Raw genomic sequence first — 26,289 nt, forward strand, 5'->3', positions numbered from 1 at the left:
GTGAAATAATTAACACTGTCACTAGGTTCCAGAGCTAACACTCCATGAACTCTGTCCCTCTTAACTCCCTGCACAAAGGGGCCTGACTCAGGGGTTCTGGGTGGGGGAAGCCTCTTCCATCCCCTAAATCCACTAACCCAGGGGCATGGTGCTGAGTGGACCCTATGCCAGGGCCCCTTGCACGAGGCTGTGGGGCGTGGAAAGGGGCTTTGGTCAGACTGGCCCCTCTCCCCAGCTCCACTGCGTCTCACAGCCTGCAGGGCTCAGGCACACAGAACCCCTTTCCTCCGCCTGCGGCCACAAGGATTAAGCCCCTACCAACAGTCTGGTTGCCTTGGCAACAGGGGCGTGGTGCCTTGGTGATTGTGGCATTGCCAGGTTGTTGCTAGGGGCGTGCCCTGGTTGCCCAGGATGTCGCGACCCCAGGTCATCCACAGTGGCCACTTCATGGTGTCGGAGCCGCATGCTGACCCCGAGCTGGATCCGGGGGGCAGGACTGCGGTGGGGAGCATGGCGGAGCGGGTGGGGGCTGTGGAGCTGGGGGCTAGTGGCCGGCGGGAGAGGGCTGGGGCAGGCAAGGGGACCGCAGTGCCCAGGGACGCCTACGACTTTAACACAGTCAACGCCTGCACGTGCCGGACCTACCGCTATGGCCCTCGTAGCAGCAGTGCCCTCAGCATCGACGCCTCTCTCACCAAGCTCTTTGAATGCATGATGCTCGCCTACAGGTGAGAGGGTGGAAAAACGAACCCTGGTGCTAGTGCCCCGGGGTGTGGATCCTGCTCGGGAGGGCTGGGGGTGTGAATCATGGTATTAGTGCCCCCGGGGCACAGATCCCACTGTGGACAGGAGCTGAGAGGGTGAGTTCTCTCACTGTAGTGCCTCACAGCCTGGATCTCAGTGGGGAGGGGGAGCTGGGAGTGTGACTCTCCAGTAGGAGTAGCAAGGTTATTTTACCTCTGTATTTGACATGGGTGTGACCTTCTGGAATCCTGTGTCCAGTTCTGGGGTCCACAATTCAAGAAGGATGTTGATTAATTGGAGAGCATTCAGAGAAGAGTCACAAGTATGATTAAAATATTAGAAAACATGCCATATAGTGAGAGACTCAAGGAGTTCAGTCTGTTTAGCTTAACAAAGAAAAGGTTAATTGGTGAGTTGATTATTGTCTATAAGTACCTACATGGGGAACAAATATTTAATAATGGGCTCTTCAATCTAGCAGAGAAAGGTAGAACATGATCTAGTGGCTAGATGTTGAAGCTAGACAAATTCAGACTGGAAATAAGGTCTGAATTTTTGCCTGTGAGAATAATTAACCACTGGAACAATTTACCAAGGCTAGTGGTGGATTTTCCATCGCTGGCAATTTGTAAATCAAGATTGGATGTTTTTCTAAAAGCTCTGATCTAGGAGTGATTTTTGGGGCAGTTCTCTGGCCTATATTAAACAGGAGATCAGACTAGAATGATCTGGCCTTGGAATCTATGAATCTATACAGAGGAAGCCATTTGTAAGCGTGACACTTCCTCACTGCTCTAACCTTTGCTCTCTTCATCATGCTAGTGCTGTAATTTCCTGCTCCAGGCCTCTGTGGTTTGTATACACTCAATACATCAGCTTTGCATTAGTATCTGCACTGGCTTGCATATATGGCAGCACATGGCACTGTACTGAAGAAGGGCTGCCTTTGCTCTGCCATTGTCAGATCAGGAAGTGGGAAAGAGCATCTCTTTCACGGGGCTGTATAGGTGGTTGCACAACGCTTGGATAAGTCAGACAGCATTTGTAGGCACTCCTGAGAGGGAAGGAAATCTTTGGTGCAGATGCAAACAGTTCTGTCTGCTAGATTTCTTCAGGGCACCCCCCGTGCTGAGCCTGACTGTACATTTCCACCCTTTCAAAGCTTTTGCTTTAAGTTTAAGCTTAACTCTGAATTTGCTGCAATCGCTATGCTTGGCTTGTGGTTTTTTTATACTACAATATTCCTTATAGGGTGTTTGTTAAGTTACCACTGGAAACCCTCAACCGTAACAGAGATTTTGGTCAGGAAATTTCCATAATTTTATAAATAAGCCTAAGGTACTCAGTGAGAAGCCAGGGGTGTTAATTTTGAAAATAGCAGTAATTTACAGTTAATTAACAGCCCTGAATCCCTCCTCCATCCTCCAGAGCCCGAAGTATTTGATTTTTGTGTACGGTGTCAGTGCAAATTTAGAGGACTGTTTAGCCGGATTATCTCAGTTTGCACTGGGAGCATAGGCACAGTTTGGGATCTGAGAGACAGGGAATGACTTTGCGGGTGTTAATTGACTGTGAATTACAGCTAATTGGCCAGTTAGCACCCCCTGTTTTTCCCTCCCACCCCCCAAAACATCTGAAGTATTTGATCATGCCCTAAGATCCTCTGGATGGGAGGGCTGAAGGGTGGAATATCTCTCTGATCCACTACTTTTTAGCCACCCCCTACACCCCCACAGACTCGCTGCCAGTCACATACTTCCCCCCACCCCCTACACAACGTAACCTACTGCCAGTCAAATACCACCCCCACACCTCCTCCACAGCCTAACCCAGTGCCAGACAAATAACACCCTGACCCTGTGCACAGCCTAACCCCACTGCCAGTCACATACCACCCCCACCCCCTACACGGCCTAACCCACTGCCAGTCACATGCCACCCCCACACGCCTCCACAGCCTAACCCAGTGCCAGACAAATAACACCCCAACCCCGTGCACAGCCTAACCCCACTGCCAGTCACAGTCCACCTCCATCCCCTACAGAGCCTAATCCACTGCCAATCACATACCACGCCCACCCTCCTACACAGGCTAATGCACACTGAGTCACATATCACCCCCCATATCTCTAGATAGCCCAACCCACTGCCAGACACATACCACCCCATCCCATTACACTGCCTAACCTACTCCCAGTCACATACCACCCCCACTGCCTACACAGCCTAACCCACTGCCAGTCACATACCATCCCCACCCCCTACATGGCCTAACCCACTGCCAGTCACATACCACCCCCCACACGCTTCCCCAGCCCAACCCACTGCCAGTCACATAACATCCCCCACATGCTTCCCCAGCCCAACCCACTGCCAATCACATACCACCCCCGCCCGCTAGACAGCCTAACCCACTGCCAGTCACATACCGCCCCCATATCCCTCCACAGCCTTATCCACTGCCATTTACTTTCCACCCTCCACATCCTAGCCCACTGCCAGTCATATATCACCCCTACACAGGCTAACCCCCTGCCAGTCATATACCATGACCAACACTACCACACACAGACAACCTGCAGTCTGCATTCCTGGAGCTGTGAGAGTGTGGAGCTGGCCTGGAGAAGACAGGCTCCATGCCCTGGGAACTCTTACATAGTGCACTGTGGATCTGGTCAAGGGTTTAAGAGGAGGTGGAGGGGTTGGGAGAGAGAAACTTTACTCATCCAGGTCTCCTGCATGAAATTCAGGGAGGTGTCCTCTGGGCCATCTGTTCACTAGCTTCCCGAAGCCAGTAGGAGACCAATGGAGCAACCAGCATGCATGATGCCATTGCCTGAAGTTTTTCTTAACTTCTTGGGGTCCCAGCCACATATCTGCGAGCATCTGTGGCTCCCCTTCCCTACAAACCTCGCTAGGGGGCATGGTGCCAGCTTCCTATTTACAGGTATGACAACTTGGAAAATTTCACAATGGAGTTCAGAAGCTTGGTGCCTCTCAGTTCGTCTCTACTGGGCTCATGTTACAATCCACTGTGCTGTCCCATCCCCCCCCACTTCCTGGACCAGAGAGAGATCAAATCTAAAGCCATACAAGTGCTTTAAGAACAATCAGATGACTTTGATCAGCCTCTGATTTTCCCAGGCATCCTTTTGCCAGCTGCTTAGTGAATCCACTGCAGTTTGGGTGAGGGGAGCCTCATTTAGCCGGAACCCACTCCCCTAGCAGATTGAGAGCTAAAATTCCACTTACAGGGAATTTCCAGCTTGGGAAAGGAAGGTGGGTGAGGAAAGCTTGTCGGTGCCTGCTGTAGAGCAGCTCCCTGAATCCACCAGCCTCTGGCAACGCCTGCAATACCTTCCAGGCATCGGCAGGCCTCACTCTCTCTGCACAGGTTAGATTCACTGTTCCAGAAGGAATAATACACAGCAGCTTGTCAGATTCAACTCAGGATCTCCACTCTACATAACACATAGCACTTAAATATGGTGAAAACAAGAATAAGCTTATTATCATAGAATATCAGGGTTGGAAGGGACCTCAGGAGGTCATCTAGTCCAACCCCCTGCTCAAAGCAGGATCAATCCCCAATTTTTGCCCCAGATCCCTAAATGGCCCCCTCAAGGGTTGAACTCACAAGCCTGGGTTTAGCAGGCCAATGCTCAAACCACTGGGCTATCCCTCAAAGAACTGAGATTCATGTGACAGAGAGAGAATACTGGAAACAAACCGACATATAAAACAAAGTCATAACACATTTTCTAGAGACTGATCTTAACTAACAAGGCGTTTCCCTATCTCCTACATGGTCACTTACCCCGGCGTTTTCAGCTAGTTTGGCTGAGACCCTTTCTCATAAAATCAAACTCACTGGTGGCTTGTCCTCACAGGTTGAAGTAATGCCAGGGTGTCTCTCTGTACCCCCAAGTACATCCAATCAGACCTTCAATGCTCATCTGAAGATAGTGTTCCACCCTTGCTGTTCACCTTTTCCTGTTAATTTCCTGCTCAAATCTCCGTAAACTATGGATTAGCATTTTGTTCAGATTTTAAATGGACATTCATTGCCAATGATACAATCCTCAATTTGAAAACGTCTAGTCAGGGTGAGATAAGCATCTCTTCCCTCCTGCCTGCCATGAGTATGTGGGTTACCTTTTGGTGAACTGTCTTAAGTCGTAGACAACATAATTTTTAGTATATGTACATAGCTCTTCACATATTCTCTGTACATATATCTCACAAATGATTGGCAAGACCACTGTGACACAGGGTTTCATTAGAGACATTATATGACATTCTTTTGATGAACCCAGGGGATCCCTGTATTCCTGGGTGCTCCTGTGCCCCCGACAGTTGGTATGAAGAAGTCTTTGGGTCACACCTCCCCTCTTTCATTGATCCAGTAGGGTCAGCCAACTGCTGATCCATAGGCATCAGTGCAGAATCCTCTTGCCTGGACAGTGTATCTGCCACTGAATTTTCTCTACCTTTAAAGTAATTTTTATCTCTATACCTTTTGCATCATATAAATGTTGACAGGTTTCCACACACCCCCTTTTTTCTTTATGACCTACCCTCTAGCTCTCGTTTTTGGATGCGTGCATTTTTGGCGTGGTTGGCCATTTTGAAAAAAAGGCTTTAATTTTTTTTTAATTTAATTTGTCTTTAATGCATTAGAACAAGTGAAAATATAGCTTTGATGTCTTTTCCTCATTTTTAGAGGAAAAGATGTTTTTTTACACATTTAGTGCAATTCTCAATACTATCAAGTAAACAGGTATACAAAGTCTGAATGACAGATAATAGAGAAGTGTTAACTTGCATTTTGAGAGAAAAATAATTTTAACACTGTATATTTCTAAATAAAGGCACTACATAATTTACAAAAATCTTAGTACAGTAATGACAGAATTCTCTCTCTCTCTCTGTATAACAGGCATTTTTAGAGAAAAATATTTTATAAGCAGTTAGTCAATTTTAAATAAAACCTTAAGGTCAAAGGAATAAAGGGAAAGCTTTATATAGAATAATGCATTTTTAGAGAAAAATATGGTTTTATGCATTTATTGTATTTTTAAAAGTCATTACATAATTTAAAAAATCTCAGTAACAACAGAATAAAGAAGTATGTGTGTATATATAAAAACATGCATTTTTAGAGGAAAATATTCTTTTTATGTTAGTGCATTTCTAAATAAAGTCATTAAATAATTGTACAAAGAGGAATAAAGGAGACGTATTAATACACATAAGCATACATTTTTAAAACAAATAATTGTATGCAGTTAGTACAATTCTAAATAAAGTTGATAAAACAATTGCACAGACATCATAAAGTATTAGCGATAGAGAGAGAAACTATACCCAGATAGCTTGTTACATACTCCAAGGGACAGACACGAGATAACCAAGAAAGTTTTAAAACAGAATGAAAGGAAAGAAGATAGAGAAAAGCATCTCACCCCACAGACTGTTTCTGTCCAAATGGCACAAAAGTTCGTTGGCTGAGCCAATCAAAAGATATTCTTTAATCACGGGGTGTCTTAAGGAAACATATTGCATAAAATATTAAAATGCATCCCATTTTCCAGAATCACGCTGAGCACAGCACTTTATGGATTTATCCACTGATATTTAATTGACCCATATTTTCCTGTCATGGTGAACACAGTACTTTACTGGTTGTAACATATTAAAATGTAAATTAGAGGTAAAATACCAGTCAAAAGAGCATGCGTGTAGATTTCTTTTGCAATTAGCCATAAATTTAGCAATTAGCCTTATTTGGTTTGAACCCTGTACCAGGAATAAAATTTTCTCTTTCTTGGTAATGCCTTTAGCATTTGTCTTTAAAAAATGGAAGACTGAGCCTGTTGACTTAAGTTGAATTAGAGGCCTCTTAAATTTTGTAAACTTTTTGAAGGACTTATTAATAAATAAATAAATAAATAAATAAAATAAAGGGCAAACAACACACAAACACACAGCACCACTCACCCCTCCCTGCCACCCTGCTTCCCAAAAACAATTAAATATACAATGAAGCCAACTTGTGTACGATTTTATAGATAAACTTCTGTAAGCATACTCAAACCAGTTTTATATTTTATAGATAAGTCACCTTCCTACACACATTTTCATACTTGTTTTGTCAGCATTATTTTACACAAAATACACACAGCCTAACGTAAAAGAAATTGAGTGGTCTAAAATTGGTTAATACAGCCCGTGTTGACAAAATGCACAACTAGTTTAAACTATTTTACGTAAAAAGATAACTTTTAGTCAAAGATAAGAACGCTATTTCTCCCCCCACCCCAGCACAGAGCACTTACATCTACCCTTCCCTCCCCTTTCTCAAAACAATTAAGCATAGAATCATAGATTCAAACCAAATTGGAAACTGTTTTATAGATAAACTACCTTAAGCATAATTCCAGTTATGTTTGTTTTATAGATAAGTCACACACATTCATACTTGTTTTTCAGCATTGTTTTAGACAACACACAGACAGAGCTAACTAACAGGAAATCTAATGGCGTTGACAAAATGAAGAACTAGTTTAAACTGTTTTATGTAAAAAGAGTTGATAACACTTCACTACTTTTTCCACAAACTATGCCTTTTTTGTTGTAACTCTTTCAGAATATATGGTATGGAATGTCGATTAAATAAATTGATTAAACTTGGATTTAATAAGTAAAATAAAAGCAGAAACTGGGTATTAGGGAAAACTATTTTTGTATTTGAGAGGCAGTGGATACAAACAAAATATTCTTAAAATACCATGTATGTGACATGCCTTAGCAGTAAATATTTTGTATTATTAACTCATATGACACATTTAGTAAAACAAACAAAATTAAAAGTCACAAAACACACCCACAGAGTAACCCATGTTAACGGTAACATGACAATACGGAGCATTAGGATAAGAGAGGTGGTCTGGATTTTGAGCGACATTTTAACAACTGTTTGAAATCTTTATTTATTGAAACAATTTTGTATCTGGTTTCAGAGTAGCAGCCGTGTTAGTCTGTATTTGCAAAAAGAAAAGGAGTACTTGTAGCACCTTAGAGACTAACAAATTTATTTGAGTATAAGCTTTCGTGAGCTACAGCTCACTCCATAGGTCACGAAAGCTTATGCTCAAATAATTTTGTATCTGTTCATTGTTAGTTGTTGTGCTTTAGCAAGGGTGAACACGTGTCATACAGAAACTCTTCCCAACCTCATGAGGCATTATGTTATCCCTTTTTAAAAAATTTCTAAGTACTTTTCACAGTCAGAAAGAGTAAATAAATAACACTTACAAAAGCCTCAGGAGGAATGAATATCCATACTAGGGCAAAACTGCGAGACTGGTCCTTTCTGACAGAGATGGAAAAACATTAGAACATAATCAATATCCTTGTCTTTACAGCCTTAGTGATATTTTATAGAATTACCTCAAAAGCAGCAAAAACTTTTGTTTGTTAGTACCCCAAGACACACATTGGGGCTCTAAAAGAATTTCAGTACCTAAACATGAAGCATAAAAAGACTGATGGTGAGAGGGAAGCCAATGGCTACACTGTGCAACTACAGAGGTGCAAACTTCAAGTGTAAACTTTTTTCTGATTGATAAAAAAGTCCTCTGATATAATCAAAATGCATCAGTGTCTTCACTTTTGTAGCAATTTTTATAGAACTTTCTGCAAAACAAATACTTTTTTCCCCATTTTATTTATCACATTGAAGTAGCTCCAAATAATTAAATTTTCCTGCCCTTACACAAAACTCTGCATTGTATATACTCCTGGGGGAATTTTGTGCCAAAAAGTTAAAAATTATGTGCCAAAAAATTAATTCTGTGCACAATCACTCGTATGTACTTATGTTTTTATGCACAGTATTTTAACATTCAGCATATTTTATTTGTCAAAATAACACAATCTAATCATGCCAGTTTCAATTATTTTGGTAATTTATTTCAAAATACCTGTCAGCAAGTAAGATTCAAGAAATGTTTTTTGACAAATAAATTCCTTACTAGGCATATTAATACAGAACTCTGAGTAATAATTCATTTAAACTACAATACAGAAACATATTTCTCGCAGCCCTCAGAAGCAGTGCAAAGGTTTGGGGGAATCAGGGATAATGGAGGAGCTGAGGGAGAGGGAAGTAATTGCTGGGAAGGAGCCTGGGAGTGAACATGGAGGTTGTTGGGTGTGGGTGGGAGAAGTATGGAACAGTTTTTTTTTGTTTTTTTTTTTTAGGGGAAACGATTGTTAGGGAGTTGGGGAGCCTTCCCAGGCAGACCCTGGCTGACCCCTAGCCTCCCCCATTCAGTCAGGCACATCTTCCCCTGTCCCCATGTAGCCCTGCACCTCCACCCTATGCCCCGGTATCCCTGCACCCTCACTCAGCCAGGCATAGCTGCCCCTATCATCATGTGTTCCTGCACCCCCACTTCCCATTCATCCAGGCATAGATGCTCCTGTCCCCATGTGTCCCTGCTTCCTCCTGTCCCCATGTGGTCCTGCACCTCCTCTCCCATTCAGCTCCTGGCTCAGTATTGTCACCCCACTAGCTTCTGTGCCCCTGCCCCAGTCTATTCCCCCACTAGCCCTTCTGCATCCCCATCTGTGTGACCCCCCAGCAGCCCTGTGTGCCCCGTTTGGTCTGTCCCCTCATATCCCGTGCCTCCTCACCTGGCCCTGCAGGCAGAGTGCTGTGAGGAAGGCAGCCTCTGCCCTGTCCTTCTCTGCGGCTGGCTGCTCCAGCCTGTGAGTCAGCTGACTTCTCTTCTGGTGCCACATCAGCCCCTGGTGGGTGAAGGGTGTAATTGCAGCTTTCCTTCACCTCCCCATCAGAATCAATTATTCTGTGGGGAAAAATAATCTGCGGGGACATTAATTCTGCGCTTGCGCTTTGCTCTACGAATATGCATAGTGCCTTTAAAACTGTAACCTCTATCAATCCCACCCCTGTCCCCACCTCACCTCTCAAAAACATTTTGCTTTTGTCTTAATCAAAGAGGAAGAGATATAGTGCAATAGAAATTACAGTGTTTAAAATCTACACTGTCCCAAACTTTAAACAATGGTATTTGCTTGGGTTTAAAGTTTTGCCTAAATGAAATGCCCAATATATAGAAAAGCCCAACAGAAGAAAAACATCTCTAAAGGCAGTTTACAAAGATGGGACATAGGCCTATTAATAGGCTCATCACTTGTAAATTGTTAAGAAAGCTCCTGTCAGGGTTCCCTTCCCACTCTGAACTCTAGGGTACAGAAGTGGGGACCCGCATGAAAGACCCCCTAAGCTTATTTCTACCAGTTTAGGTTAAAAACTTCCCCAAGGCATAAATTCTTCCTTATCCTTGGAACAGTATCGCTGCCACCACCAAGTGAGTTAGACAAAGATTTAGGAAAAGGACCACTTGGAGTTCCTGTTTCCCCAAAATATCTCCCCAAGCCTCTTTACCTCCTTTCCTGGGGAGGCTTGAGAGTAAACCAGGTGAGCACAGACCAGACCCTTGGGTTTTTAGGACATAAAAAACCCCAATCAGATTCTTAAAAACAGAACTTTTAATATAAAGAAAAAAAGCAAAAGAAACCTCTGTAAAATCAGGGTGGAAAATAATTTTACAGGGTAATAAGATTTAAAACACAGAGGATTCCCCTCGAGGCAAAACTTTAAAGTTACAAAAACCAGGAATAAACCTTCCTCTTAGCATAGGGAAAATTCACAAGCTAAAATGAAAGATACTCTAACACATTTCCTTGCTATTACTTACTATTTCTGTAATTTTAGATGTATCAGTCAGTAGGAGCTGGACTACTTGCTTGGTCTCTCTGTCTCCAGAGAGAACAACAGAAACACAAAACAAAAACCTTCCCCAACAGATTTGAAAGTATCTTCTCCCCTTATTGGTCCTTTTGGTCAGGTGCCAACCAGTTTATCTGAGCTTCTTAACCCTTTACAGGTAAAGGAGGGATTTTGTGCTACCCTTAGCTGTATGTTTATGACAGCTCCAAATTCCAGTGTACATATAAAACCTCTCCACTAAGGATTTTTAGGCTTGGTCTGTGCCTAAAATTTAGGTTGATCTAGCTGTATTGCTCAGGGGTGTGAAAAAGTCACGCTCCTGAGGGCTTCCCTGTGTTTAAAATACTGCAGTGGCACAGCTGTTGCGCTTCAATGAAGATGATACCTATACCAACTGGGAGAGGTTCTCCCTGTTGATGTAGGTACTCTGCCTTTTCAAGAGGCAGTAGCTAGGAATTCTCCTGTTGACCTAGCACTGTCTACACCGGGGATTAGATCAGTTTAACTTCATTACTCAGGGATGTGTATTTTTCACACTCCTGAGCGACAGAGTTATACCAATAATATTTATTATTATCACAGGTTCTTCCCTTCAGGCAGCTACACAGCCAATTGTTTTTGAGTATGGGATTCATGAGACACACAACAGATATAGATAAATGCTTTATTTAACATCCAAATAAGTCCATTCATTAATATAGCAAAACAACATGAACCTCCAAACAGAGAGATAGCTTTTAGGATTATGAACAAACTCATATATTCCTAAAATGGAGGAAAACAAAGATCGAAAGAATCATCGAGCACATCAGAGAACAGGTCCTGTTTCAGTTGACATCGTTTTGGGAAGCCCATCTATCCAAGGGCTTAGGGATCGAGTAGTCAATAGGCAGACCGTGAGCCAAATCTGGACTGCCAGACATTTATGAACGGACCCCAAAATATTTGTATTTACTTATTATCATCATTATTGTTATTATTTTTTATTATTTTCTCTGGAGGTTGGATCCTGACTATACCTTGACCAAGAAATTTGGACCTTGACAAAAAAATAATTGACTATTGCTGGCTTAGGGTAAATCTTTAGATCTTTATACCCTTAAGTTATATAACCCACATGGATCTTTCCATGACCATAATAAACTTAAACCTGCCTTTTGTCCAGGTGTGGTGGTCTAGGTGACCATAATTAGGTTTCTGATGACTGACCCATTTTGCCGCTTAACGTCATTATAATATAACTTTTAAGCAATATAGCAAAAACATTCAGGACAGGGTTGTAGGTCAACAATCTGTACATGCGTTTCATCATGATATCGTTAACCACTGTGACACCAGCCTTTATTTGAGACGTCACATGACGTTCTTTGGTGAATCAGAACGTACATACCAGACAAAGGAGATTCTTGTAACACCTGTGTACTCCCTTTGTGCCCCATGCCAGTTGGCATGAAGAGGTTCATGGCTCACACCTCTCCTCTTACATTGATGCAGTAGGTTGGTTGGTTCAGAAGCCTCTTGTCTGGACAATGAGTCTGCCACTATATTATCACTATTTATTACCCCACATCTATATTAAGACTGGACTTGTCTTTTAGACTGGGGTATAGGCCAGGCAATGATGGATTCCACTTCCAAGAGATCTGGTGAAATTTGACCCTCCTACCCAATGCCCCAAACGAGGGACTTTGACTGTTCATATTTTGCATTTTGATACTTTCACAGTGAGACGTGCATTTCTGAGTTTTGTTAGCATGATTCCCAAGTGGTTTTTATGATCTGACATTCTTTCAGACTGCTCCCTGTGCTCCTCTCTCTTTCTTGTTCTTCTGCATTGTGAATCCTTCCCTCCACTCTTTTTGCCCTCTGCTGGGATCTAGCAAATGTGTTCTTCCTTGGAGGTTTGCCAGGTGTTTAGCACTGATAGCCCCTCTCTCTGCGAGGGCTGTGCAGTGCCAGGTGCTTGGAGAACAAGCCCAGGGCACTGATCAAACTGGGATTCAAAATATAGTTTCTAATGCTTTCTCATGTTCTGCTGCTGCAGTAAAAACGCCTGCCTCGCAATCTCACAGAGTCCTAGAGTCATAGACTTTAAGGTCAGAAGGGACCATTATGATCATCTAGTCTGACCTCCTGTACAATGCAGGCCACAGAATTTCACCCACCCACTCACTCCTGTAATAAACCCCAAACCTATGTCTGAGCTATTGAAGTCCTCAAATCATTGTTTAAAGACTTCAAGGTACGGAGAATCCTCCAGTAAGTGACCCATGCCCCACGCTGCAGAGGAAGGCAAAGAAACCCCAGAGCCTCTGCCAATCTGCCCTGGAGGAGAATTCCTTCCCGACCCCAAATATGGCAATCAGCTAAACCCTGAGCATGTGGGCTAGACTCACCAGCCAAACATCCAGGAAAGAATTCTCTGTAGTAACTCAGATCCCACCCCATCTAACATCCCATCACAGACCATTGGGCATATTTATCGCTAATAGTCAAAGATCAATTAATTGCCAAAAATTAAGCTATCCTATCATATCATCCCCTCCATAAACTTATCAAGCTTAGTTTTGAAGCCAGATATGTCTTTTGCCTCCTCTGCTCCCCTTGGAAGGCTGGTTTCAGAGTAGCAGCCGTGTTAGTCTGTATTCGCAAAAAGAAAAGGAGTATTTGTGGCACCTTAGAGACTAACAAATTTATTTGAGCATAAACTTTCGTGAGCTACAGCTCACTTCATCGGATGCATTCAGTGGAAAATACAGTGGGGAGATTTATATACATAGAGAACATGAAACAATGGGTGTTACCATACACACTGTAACCATAGTGATCATTTAAGGTGAGCTATTACCAGCAGGAGAGCAGGGGGGAAAAAACCTTTTGTAGTGATAATCAAGGTGGGCCATTTCCAGCAGTTGACAAGAACGTCTGAGGAACAGTGGAGGGTGGGGGTGGGGTGGATAAACATGGGGAAATAGTTTTACTTTGTGTAATGACCCATCCACTCCCAGTCTCTATTCAAGCCTAAGTTAATTGTATCCAGTTTGCAAATTAATTCCAATTCAGCAGTCTCTTGTTGGAGTCTGTTTTTGAAGTTTTTTTGTTGAAGTATTGCCACTTTTAGGTCTGTAATCGAGTGACCAGAGAGACTGAAGTATTCTCCGACTGGTTTTTGAATGTTATAATTCTTGACGTTTGATTTGTGTCCATTTATTCTTTTACGTAGATACTGTCTGGTTTGGCCAATGTACATGGCAGAGGGGCATCGCTGGCCCATGATGGCATATATCACATTGGTAGATGCGCAGATGAACGAGCCTCTGATAGTGTGGCTGATGTGATTAGGCCCTATGATGGTGTCCCCTGAATAGATATGTGGACACAGTTGGCAATGGGCTTTGTTGCAAGGATAGGTTCCTGGGTTAGTGGTTCTGTTGTGTGGTGTGTGGTTGCTTCAGGTTGGGGGGCTGTCTGTAAGCAAGGACTGGCCTGTCTCCCAAGATCTGTGAGAGTGATGGGTCGTCCTTCAGGATAGGTTGTAGATCCTTGATGATGCGTTGGAGAGGTTTTAGTTGGGGGCTGAAGGTGATGGCTAGTGGTGTTCTGTTATTTTCTTTGTTGGGCCTGTCCTGTAGTAGGTGACTTCTGGGTACTCTTCTGTCTCTGTCAATCTGTTTCTTCACTTCAGCAGGTGGGTACTGTAGTTGTAAGAATGCTTGATAGAGATCTTCTAGGTGTTTGTCTCTGTCTGAGGGGTTGGAGCAAATGTGGTTGTATCGTAGAGCTTGGCTGTAGACAATGGATCGTGTGGTGTGGTCTGGATGAAAGCTGGAGGCATGTAGGTAGGAATAGCGGTCAGTAGGTTTCTGGTATAGGAAACTTCACTCCTCTGTTGGTTAGAAACCTTCATCTAATTTCAAGTCTAAACTTCCTGATGGCCAGTTTATATCCATTTGTTCTTGTGTCCACATTGGTACCTCACTGACATACTCAAGTACTTGCTGAATTAAAAATCCTGGATTTGTCACTGAGCTCCATCAAAGTTTGCTGCCACCTTGAACCACATGACACTGGGAGGAGATGGGGGTTGCCCCGGTCCACCAGGAGGGAGCATCAAGCAGCACTGGAAGGGGAGTGGGGACTGGCACGTTTGGGCCATGGATGTGGGATTCATTATTTCAGGACATAAACCCTTGCTAGCTTCAATTTTGTGGTGCTCATGCCATTTTGAGCATGTCAGGAATAAAGCCAAGCAGGCAGAGAACTAAGGATGCTGGCCAGGAATGGACACATCTGTCCTCCCGCAGAACATTGTCTGCCTAACATGGCAGTACCCAGCCAGTACATGGATAGGAGTTGTTTACATCCCCCTATAGAGCCGGAACCTAGACAGATTATTGTAACACAGCACATAACCCTTAATGGTTGAGGCCCGTTCCGCATTGTCAAGCTGGATCTCAGGGGCTATCTCCAGCACTGGCTTTCCGTAGGTCTTTGGTTCAGCGCTTGGTGTGCCAAAGAGATCTTGGCTGTCTGGGGGAATCTCCTGAGAGTCCGTGATAGACAGGGTGCCTCTTGATGGCATGGGCAAACAATCCAGCATACAGGGGTTCCGCAGTGGGTACCCTGGCAAAAATCCAGTCCAGCTCCTCACAGTGAGTGCATGTCCTGGGAGGTCTTGGTTTTGCAATTCTGATGGAGCTCCTGGTGATGGGCCTTATCCCAAGAGTGCCCCTTCTCCTGCATATGCTGCCATAGCCACTCCTAGATCTGCGTTATGGTGATTCTTGGGTAGATGGAACTGGACATGCTTTCCATCCCATAGAAGTCCCAGACCTCTGGATGGCACCACACGGATCCATGGGGTGGTGTATGGGGTGAGCCAGGGTGTCTGATGGGGGATACTGACCTGTTCTGTACGGGATGTATGGAAGTACAGGGCATAGCTTGCTATAATGGATTGGGGGATGTGAGCTTGCCACGAGCTGTGATCGCAAAGGTGCATATTTGATCTGTGATCGCAAAGGTGCTGGTATTTAACCTAGGTGTGTGTGTGTGACATATGGTCAATATGTTCCTGGAGCAGTGGAGGGCATACAAGTCATAGAGTTTAAGGCCAGAAGGGACCATTAGATCATGTGAAGTAATTCATTATGGGAGGGCTATCTGAAGCAGTGTAGATAATCCAAAATTGGGATGCATCCACACAAACCTTACAGCTCATTCTGGAATACAGTTATGTCACTTCCAAAGCAGGGCTCTCCAGGGTCAGTCCAGGAAACTTGTGGCAGTGAAATGTGGGCACTGAGGAAGGCTGAAGAGCAGCAGAAGGATGTTTTTGATTCTTGTTGTCTTCGTCAGCTGTTCCATATCAAGTGGCAGGGCAAGATTAGCAATAGGGAGATTCATAGTTGAACTGTCACCATCAGCGCAGGTTCAGGCTCAGTGGCTTTCTTGATACAGACATATTACTAGGATGGAAGACCAACAAATTATTAAGTGTGTTTACCAAGGAATGTCACTACATGGCCAGCGGTCACATGGACACCAAAAGGTTTGGTGGCGCAGGAAGACCTCTGATGATGGACACAGACTGAACATACAGCTAGACGGTCTTATGGACCTAGGTAGAGACTGAGCTAAGTGGCATGCAGTTTGCCTTTGTGGCTTACCCTTATGATGTGGATGATGATAACTTCCAGCACAGGATAAGACATCAGATAATGATGAAAAAAGAACTTGTGTGTTTGGATGCAAGGCAGTCTGTGCCAAAAAAACTAGATCCATCAAAGAAACATCCCCACGTGGAGAAGCCCTGAGAGTCTTTGCATTTCTTAATGCCCTTCATCTCCTGGGGCATGTCTTCACTGCACAGTTAGCTCTGGGTGATTGGCACCCAGGTTGGCTTGGCCCAGGTGTCATGTCCTAACTGTTTCTGCACTTGCCTGTGTATGTCAGATTGAGTATCCCCTGGTTCTTTGTGCTGAGACACTCAGATTCTTTCCAAGTCAGGTGTGTCAGTTGCAGCAGAATTTGTCTGTCTTTGTGGGGAATTGTGTGAAGGCATTGGAGGACTATCAGCACTCAAATTATTTAGCCTGCATCCTCACTGCAAAATGGGTGGGTTCCAGCCCAAATTATACCAGAGCCTGGGTTCTAACTTATTCCCATAGTTGGATCAGCTAGCCTAGGCTTGAAGCATCTCCAAACGCAGGTCAGAGGTTTTCCTGTGTGTGGATGGGGAGAAATTGGGGTCTGTACGGGATCCATGGGGTGGTATACGGGATGAGCCGGGGTGTCTGGTGGGGGATACTGACCTGTTCTTTACAGGATCCATGGGTGGTGTATAGGGTGAGCGGGGGTGTCCGGTGTGAAATATGGACTTGCTCTGTACGGGATCCATGAGGTGGAGTATGGGGAGAGCGGGGGTATCTGGTGGAGGATACTGACCTGCTCTGTAGGGGATCCATGGGGTGCCTGGTTGGTGGGATACTGACCTGCTCTGTACAGGATTCCTGTCCCTTCTCCATCTCTGTTCTCTTCTGTCATTGGCTCTGCTCTTCTCTGCCCCCGTCCCCCTCTCTCTGGACCTGCATCATTAAAGGATTTTATTCCTTTTGTTTTTCATAGTGGGAAAATCATGTCCCCCAAATGGAAAACGTTCAAAGGCCTGAAGCTGCTGCCACGTGACAAAATTCGGCTCAATAATGCCACCTGGAGGGCATGGTACCTGCAGTGTGAGTGGGGGCTGGGGCTGCCCAGGGGCACACGGGGCTCTGGAGTCTCCCCAGAGTGGGCACAGTGCAGGCAGTGGTAGATTCATAGATATTTAGGTCAGAAGGGACCATTATGATCATCTAGTCTGACCTCCTGCACAATGCAGGCCACAAAATTTCACCCACCACTCCTAAAAAAGACCTCACACCTATATCTGTGCTATTGAAGTCCTCAAATTGTAGTTTGAAGACCTCAAGGAGCAGAGAATCCTCCAGCAAGTGACCCGTGCCCCATGCTACAGAGGAAGGCGAAAAACCTCCAGGGCCTTCCAATCTGCCCTGGAGGAAAATTCCTTCCCGACCCCAAATATGGCGATCAGCTAAACCCTGAGCATATGGGCAAGATTCATCAGCCAGATACTACAGAAAATTCTTTCCCAGGTAACTTGGATCTTACCCCATCTAAAAACCCATCACAGGCCATTGGGCCTATTTACCATGAATATTTAATTACCAAAACCATGTTATCCCATCATACCATCTCCTCCATAAACTTATCGAGTTTAATCTTAAAGCAAGATAGATCTTTTGCCCCCACTACTTCCCTCGGAAGGCTATTCCAAAACTTCACTCCTCTGATGGTTAGAAACCTTCGTCTAATTTCTAATCTAAATTTCCTAGTGGCCAGTTTATATCCATTTGTTCTTGTGTCCACATTGGTACTGAGTTTAAATAATTCCTCTCCCTCTCTGGTATTTATCCCTCTGATATATTTATAGAGAGCAATCATATCTCCCCTCAACCTTCTTTTAGTTAGGCTAAACAAGCCAAGCTCCCTGAGTCTCCTTTCATAAGACAAGTTTTCCATTCCTCGGATCATCCTAGTAGCCCTTCTCTGTACCTGTTCCAGTTTGAATTCATCCTTCTTAAACATGGGAGACCAGAACTGCACACAGTATTCCAGGTGAGGTCTCACCAGTGCCTTATATAACGGTACTAAAACCTCCTTATCCCTACTGGAAATACCTCTCCTGATGCATCCCAAGATGACATTAGCTTTTTTCACAGCCATATCACATTGGCAGCTCATAGTCATCCTATGATCAACCAATACTCCAAGGTCCTTTTCCTCCTCCGTTACTTCTAGTTGATGCGTCCCTAGCTTATAACTAAAATTCTTGTTATTAATCCCTAAATGCATGACCTTACACTTCTCACTATTAAATTTCATCCTATTCCTATTACTCCAGTTTACAAGGTCATCCAGATCCTCCTGTAGGGTATCCCTGTCCTTCTCTAAATTAGCAATACCTCCCAGCTTTGTATCATCTGCAAACTTTATTAGCACACTCCCACTTTTTGTGCCCAGGTCAGTAATAAAAAGATTAAATAAGATTGGTCCCAAAACTGATCCTTGAGGAACTCCACTGGTAACCTCCCTCCAACTTGACAGTTCACCTTTCAGTAGGACCCGTTGTAGTCTCCCCTTTAACCAATTCCCTATCCACCTTTCAATTTTCCTATTGATGCCCATCTTATCCAATTTAACTAATAATTCCCCATGTGGCACAGTATCAAACGCCTTACTAAAATCTAAGTAAATTAGATCCACTGCGTTTCCTTTATCTAAAAAATCTGTTACTCTCTCAAAGAAGATCAGGTTGGTTTGGCACGATCTACCTTTTGTAAAACCATGTTGTATTTTGTCCCATTTACCATTGACTTCAATGTCCTTAACTACCTTCTCCTTCAAAATTTTTTCCAAGACCTTGCATACTACAGATGTCAAACTAACAGGCCTATAATTACTTGGATCACTTTTTTTCCCTTTCTTAAAAATAGGAACTATGTTAGCAATTCTCCAATCATACAGTACAACCCCTGAGTTTACAGATTCATTAAAAATTCTTGCTAATGGGCTTGCAATTTCTTGTGCCAATTCTTTTAATATTCTTGGATGAAGATTATCTGGGCCCCCCGATTTAGTCCCATTAAGCTGTTTGAGTTTCGCTTCTACCTCAGATATGGTGATGTCTACCTCCATATCCTCATTCCCATTTATCATGCTACCATTATCCCTAAGATCCTCTTTAGTCTTATTAAAGACTGAGGCAAAGTATTTGTTTAGATATTGGGCCATGCCTAGATTATCCTTGACCTCCACTCCATCCTCAGTTTTTAGCGGTCCCACTTCTTCTTTCTTTGTTTTCTTCCTATTTATATGACTATAGAACCTTTTACTATTGGTTTTAATTCCCTTTGCAAGGTCCAACTCTACTTGACTTTTAGCCTGTCTCACTTTATCCCTACATATTCTGACCTCAATAAGGTAGCTTTCCTTACTGATCCCTCCCTTCTTCCACTCCCTATATGCTTTCTGCTTTTTCTTAATTACCTCTCTAAGATGCTTGCTCATCCAGCTTTGTCTACAACTCCTGCCTATGAATTTTTTCCCCTTTCTTGGGATGCAGGCTTCCGATAGCTTCTGCAGCTTTAATTTAAAATAATCCCAGGCCTCCTCTACCTTTAAACCCATAAATTCTTCAGTCCAATCCACTTCCCTAACTAATTTCCTTAATTTTTGAAAGTCAGCCCTTTTGAAATCAAAAACCCTAGTTGCAGATTTATTTTTGTTAATCCTTCCATTCAATTTGAACTGAATTAGCTCATGATCACTTGAGCCAAGATTATCCCCTACAACCATTTCCTCTATGAGGTCCTCATTACTCACCAAGACCAAATCTAAAATGGCATCCCCTCTAGTCGGTTCAGCAACTACTTGCTGAAGGAATCCATCAGCTATCGCATCTAGGAAAATCTGAGCCCTATTATTATTACTAGCACTCGTCCTCCAGTCTATATCTGGGAAGTTAAAGTCTCCCATGATCACACAGTTTCCATTAGTATTTACTTTATTAAAAACATTAAAAAGGGCTCTATCCATATCCAAATTAGATCCCGGCGGTCTATAGCACACCCCAAGCACTATCCCAGGGGAGGCTCTAATAGTTTTCTTCCCCAATTTAATTGTTGCCCAGACAGACTCAGTCATATCCATTTCATCGCTTCTTATTTCTTTACATTCTATCTCATCATTGATATACAATGCTACTCCACCACCTTTACCTTTATTTCGGTCTTTCCTAAACAGCACAGACCCTTCAATACCTGTAGCCCAGTCATGACGACTATTCCACCAGGTCTCTGTTATACCTATAATATCTGGTTTCACTTCCTGCACCAGTAACTCTAGTTCCTCCATTTTGTTACCTAGGCTCCTTGCATTAGTGTACAAACATCTTAATTTTTGCTGTTTGGCCTCACTCACATTCTGTACCCTATTAGGCACGGTTATTTTACTACCAGTATAACCTATTAGACTTGTATCTACACTGCCCTTCCTCCTACCTACAGCTGTATCCACTCTTACTTCATTTTCTTTCCACTCTATGCTAAATTCTGGCGTGGAGATTACCTGGACATCTCCCAACCATCTCCCCCAAATTCCTAGTTTAAAGCTCTCTTAATCAGTTGTGCCAGCCTCCATCCTAGAAGTCTATTTCCTTCCCTACTCAGATGAAGTCCATCCCGAGAGAACTGTCCTCTATCCATGAATGCCTCCCAATGGCCATACATCCCAAAGCCCTCCTTATAGCACCACTGCCTAAGCCATCTATTGATAGTCATAATCTTGTCACACCTTTGTTGCCCTTCTCTAGGAACAGGCAGAATCCCACTAAAGATCACCTGAGCCTCAATTTCCTTAAGCGTCCTCCCCAGCCTAGCATAGTCTCCCTAGTAGGGTGTGCTGACCAAGGAGAGCAGCTCATCATACCAGAGGGGCTGCTCAGTCTCCAGGGCTCTGAGCTGAGTGGGCGAGGCAAGAACCTGCTTCACTAGACAGAGCACCACATAAGGAGCTTTCAGCCACTGCCCCACCCTAGAGGGGAAAGGTCCCATGTCCATTTCCCTCCCCCCACCCCCAAGACAGCCAGTCTCCCTGCCCTGGGGCCAGATCAGAGTACGTGGGCCCTTCGAGGGGAAAGGCCCCATGTCCTATTGCATAATCCCCATGGGAGTGCTCCCTGGTCTGTGGCAGAGGAGGCTATAGCAAAGGCAACTGTTGTTTCTTGCCCCCTGCAGATGTGGAGAGGAGGAAGAACCCTGTGTGCAATTTTGTGACGCCGCTGGAGTGCAGTGACGGGGACGATCACCACAAACCAGAAGTGAGCGAATGGGGATGAGGGGCAGGGCTGGCGCAACCACTAGGCAAACTAGGCTGTCGCCTAGGGCGCCAAGTGGTTGGGGGCGGTGGTGGAGCGGAGGTAAGCTGAGGCAAGGGGGCGCGGGGAGGGCTGCCTGCAGCAAGTAACGGGGGCGGCGCACAGGGGAACCGCTCCCTGCCCCAGCTCACCTCTGCTCTGCCTCCTCCCCTGAGCACCGCCCCGCTCTATTTCTCTCCCTCCCAGGCTTGCGTGCCAAACTGCTGATTGGCGCTCCAAGCCTGGGAGGCGGGAGAAGCGGCCACGTGCTCGGGGAGGAGGTGGAGCAGAGATGAGCTGGGGTGGGGAGCTGCTGCACAAGGCTCCCTGGGCCGAGGGGAGGGGGCTGCGGGGAGCTGCCACGGGGGGGCTGCCCGGGTCGAGGGGAGGGAGGGGGTGGAGGGGATCTGCCGCAGGGGGGGGGTGCCTGAGGGCGGGGGGGGGGGGAGCTAGCGCAGGGGTGGTGGGTGGCACAAGGTGGAAGTTTTGCCTAGGGCATGAAACCTCCTTGCACCGGCCCTGATGAGGGGCACTGCAAGGGGCTCCTCTCCTGCAAGAGACTTTATTGCACCAGTGACGCAGACTACTTCATAGGTCCTCCCTGCCCCCTCCCCCGTGAGGGGTGCCCCTCACTTACCCTGCCCCTCCCCTCCAAGAGGACTCTGACCAATAGTCCTAGGGTCACCTCTCCGCTCCACTCTCCCCAGATTGGGTCCTCATAAGGGCTCTCTGACATTTTTCCATCCAAACTACCTTTGGCAGAAGATGGGTTTTCCACTAAACAGAATTTTCCAAAAAAATTCTCTGCTTTGCAGGGAAATTCTGATTTTTTCATTGAAAAATGGAATGCCCAAAAATTAAAATGTGATCTGGCAATGATGCCGCGGTGCCTTGTAGGAATTGTCCGTCAGTCTCCTCCATTGGCTGGACTCCCCAGCTGGCTTACATCTTCCATTATGTACCATGGGCCAGGGACTTCCATGATGCACAGACTCCTGTCTCCAAGAGGTCAGGTTGTGATGCATCATGGGAGTTGTGATTCGGTTTCCTCATGTCCCTAGTCTCCATTCTGGGCTGTGCTCCCCAGCGGGACTACATCTCCCATGATGCACTGTGGTCAGGGATGCCCACAATGCACTGCTTCCTTTGCCAAGAGGGAAGATTTTGGTGTTCATGGGAAATGTAGTCCAACCAGGAAGGCCAGTTGATAAGGGAGAATGGAAGCACGGGGCAATCAAACTACAGCTCTCGTGAGGCATGGTCATAGCATTTATTAATTGAAATATTTAATTTTATATCTGAGATTTTTTTGGTTTTTGAATTTCTGCTGAAAAATCTGAATTTTCTATGGAAACTCCCTCCCACCCCCATTTTCTGATTGGCCCTAGCCCCACCCTGCCCTTGCCTTGCAGGCCGTGATAATGGAAGGGAAATACTGGAAGCGCCAGATTGGAGTGGTCATTCGGGAGTATCACAAGTGGCGGACATACTTCTGCACACGGGTAAGACCCCACCACCACCACCCCTGCATCTCTGGTGTCCTCCCACTGCTCTGAACAGTGCCCTGCTCTGCTAGCAGGCCCAGAAGCTGCTGTCCTGTATGCCAAAGCAGATACAGCCCAGGCAGCAGTAGATGCTGTGGCCCCCAGAGCTGCTCAGTCTTCAGCCTGTCTGCTGCCACTGCCATCGAGGGAAAAGTTGGCAGCAGTGGGGGCTGGGTTCTGTGGCGTGCCCATCAGGAGTAAAACTGAGCCCCCCTCCCTCTCGGGTGTAAAATGCTTTGAGATCTCTATGCCAAGTAAGGGGAAGAGGGCACTGAGCAGTCTCTAGGTAGAGAGAAACTGCCATTACTGCCCTGCAGTCTAGGGGTGACTCAATGCCAAACTCTGGGCTTCCCTGGAATCCGTACTCCATCCATCCATCAGTCCCTTTCCCCATCCCTCCATTACTGGACAGCTGGCTGTCATCTTTGCCAGCAGCCACCCCTGCCTGCCCGCAGCCCTCTGTAGATCTCCCCAACTGCTATAATACTAAGTTGGTGGGACCCCCCGGCTCCTGCACGATTCCCCACTTCCCTCTCAGATCACCCAAATTTACCTCCGTGATTGAGAAAGCAAAGGCTGGCTCAGTGAAATCCCAGCCTGCTGGGGATGGGGAGTGAATGGGCAAACAGCCCCATGCCAGAGGACACGATGCCCTGGACTGGTGGGCAAGGACCATGTGTTGGTTTTAAAGCTCCTGTTTGTTTAATGTTTAGGTCCAGAAGAAGAAAGATAAACCTGAGTCTTTATCCACCCAGGATTCCTTGCTCTGTCCCTATACCTTGCAGCACCTCCTGCTGGGAGAGGCTGGCACTGGAGTAGCCCGGAGTTCCCCCCCTTCCCAGCACTCCTGCCCCGCTCCCTACAGCACCCCCTGCTGGGAGAAGCTAGGACTGAGGTAGCTGGGAGCTCTCCCCCACAGCCCGAGCTCCTGACCCTGCCTTGGTACATGGCATCGGCTGCAGAGCTAGGTGGGGGACCACCTGGGCCATGGCCTAGCCACGAGTGGCACTGCAACCTGGTGCATCAAACTCAGATTTGAAGGTGGTGGATGGACTGGTTCATAGGCCAGGGAGGTCAGGCTGGTGGAGGGGGGGGGCGGGGGAAGCACATGAGAAGGGAAGAGGAGTGGCAGGAGGACCAAATCTGTGCTGCTGCCCCCATCCACTTTAAATGGCACTCCAAAGCCCCAGTGTAAGATGCATCTGCACCTGTGTTTCCCCTCTGTGGTCCTGCAAGGGCACCCACTCTCAGCTGCACGCTTCTCAGATGCCGCCTATCTTGGGTGGAGACACATATCTCCCTTGCCCTGCCTAGGGCATTTCCAGGCTGTGCAGTCCCCTGACTGTGCTGTGATATCCCCCAGCAAAGCAGACTGTCTAAACAGGCCAGCATCTGTGCTGGGCAATCTCATTAGAGACGAATAACAATGACATTGCTAGCAGTTACAAGTGATCACATGGCTTTTCTGAGCAGGCACTTTTATTCTTAAGGTAAAATCATTACAGAGAAAACATGAAAACAATAACACAAGTTACACACTGGTAATAAGCTTACCAGAGATCACCCCAACTCCAGCAAGGGCTCTGGCCGATGATCAGTCCTCTAGACCTCACCCAGGGATATTTCTGTGGTCACCAGTTCATAGCAGCTGTCAATCAGAACTAGCTCCCCCAGGAGTTAGGGAGTCCCTCCTTTATCCCCTTTGAAGAGACCATGAATGGGTATCAGCCAGGCAATGGGTTTCTCCCCAAGGCGCCACTTCAAAATGGTAACTCCGCTAACTTGCATCCCCCCCCACCCAAGTATTTCCTAGGCAACCCACTTAACTAAAAGATCAGTCTAGTCTAGCCCATCATTTTAGAGAGTCCTTTGAGCACGTGCCACTTCCCAGGGTTTGCATTAGTCTTGTGTTCCCCTTAAAGGAGTTACATCCTCCCACAGTAATCCGGACACAGCTTTAATAATACAGCAACCTTCCAAGACACTTCACCTTAACTCAGCAAGGTTTGTTCAGGGTGCTGCCGATTATTGTCCCATCTGTCACAGGATCTGGGTCACCAGTTATCAGTCTGTGTCTCTCTCCCCCCCCCCTGCGGGCAGGGAGTGGCTCATGCTGTCCCGGGTGAGGGGCTTAGCAGTGAGGCCAAGGGCAACTGCCCCATGGAGCTCGACCTGGATACCCTGGACAGCCTCATCTCTGACCTGGCCGACACCATCTTCTACAGCCGCAACCCGTATGTGGGGCCCAACCCCCGCAGCCTTGGTGAGCACTGATCAGCGTTCCTAACACAGGGGATTCCCCTCTCCGTGCCCCATAGGCATTCCCCTCTCCAGGTCTCAGCCCCCTTTCCCCATCTCTCCATAGAAATTCTTGTCTCTGGATCTCTTCCCCTTCCCAGAGGGATTCCCCTCTCTGGATCTCTGCCCTGCCCCCATGCTTCATAGGCGCTTCCTTCTCTCATTTGCATCCCCTGCCCCCCAAGTGCTAAAAGGGGATGGTCCTGAGCTCTGACCCCCCTCACCCCCGTATCCCCCAGGCATTCCTGTCTCCGGATATCTGCCTCTCTCTATCTAGGGGTGTGAATGGGCCCCCCTAGAGTCCTCATTCGCTGCCTGGCAGTCTGGTGCCTGAGGGGAGCGAGGTGGGTTGGGCAGGGCTCTGCTTTGGGCGGGATGGGAGCGGCTGGTGCTGTGTCTGACCCGCATCACCATACTGTGTTCCCCAGCTCACCAAGGCAACGCGGACATGATTCAGCCCACCCTAACCCAGCTGCATCCTAACTTTGGAGAGGATTTCATGGACACCCTGGACCCCATTCATGGTAACTTGCACTGGCCACTGTGCACGGATCCCGTCTGGGGTGAGGTTGGCTATCCTGGCGCACAGCGACGGCGGGGGGTTCCAAACACCATGCTGCCTGGTGATAGAGGGAATCAGCCTGGTGTCCCCTCCCAGGCGCCCTGGGTCAGACCAGGGGCGTCCCTTCCCGGCCGCCCCCCCGGGGCATCCCCTTCCGGCCGCCTTTGGTCAGGCCAGGGGCGTCCCCTCCCCTGCCGCCCTGGGTCAGGCTGGGGGCGTCCCCTCCCCACCATGCTGGAGCACACTGTTAATCTGTTGCTGGGAGGAATTGGTTGTGCAGCTGAGTGCTGGCAGGCTTCGGGGGTGGGGAATGGGGTTTGGCTCTGCAGGCCTGGCATTGTCTGAT

The 26,289-nt window shown here is 46.2% G+C and overlaps 1 pseudogene; it reads left to right on the forward strand.

Moving 5' to 3' along the window:
* Nucleotides 1–411: 411 nt before the first annotated feature.
* LOC140912441 (MLX-interacting protein-like) overlaps nt 412–26,289 on the forward strand; it is a 47,554-nt pseudogene continuing 21,676 nt past the window's right edge.

Source organism: Lepidochelys kempii, chromosome 6 (assembly GCF_965140265.1).
Source record: "Lepidochelys kempii isolate rLepKem1 chromosome 6, rLepKem1.hap2, whole genome shotgun sequence".
Taxonomy (NCBI): domain Eukaryota; kingdom Metazoa; phylum Chordata; order Testudines; family Cheloniidae; genus Lepidochelys; species Lepidochelys kempii.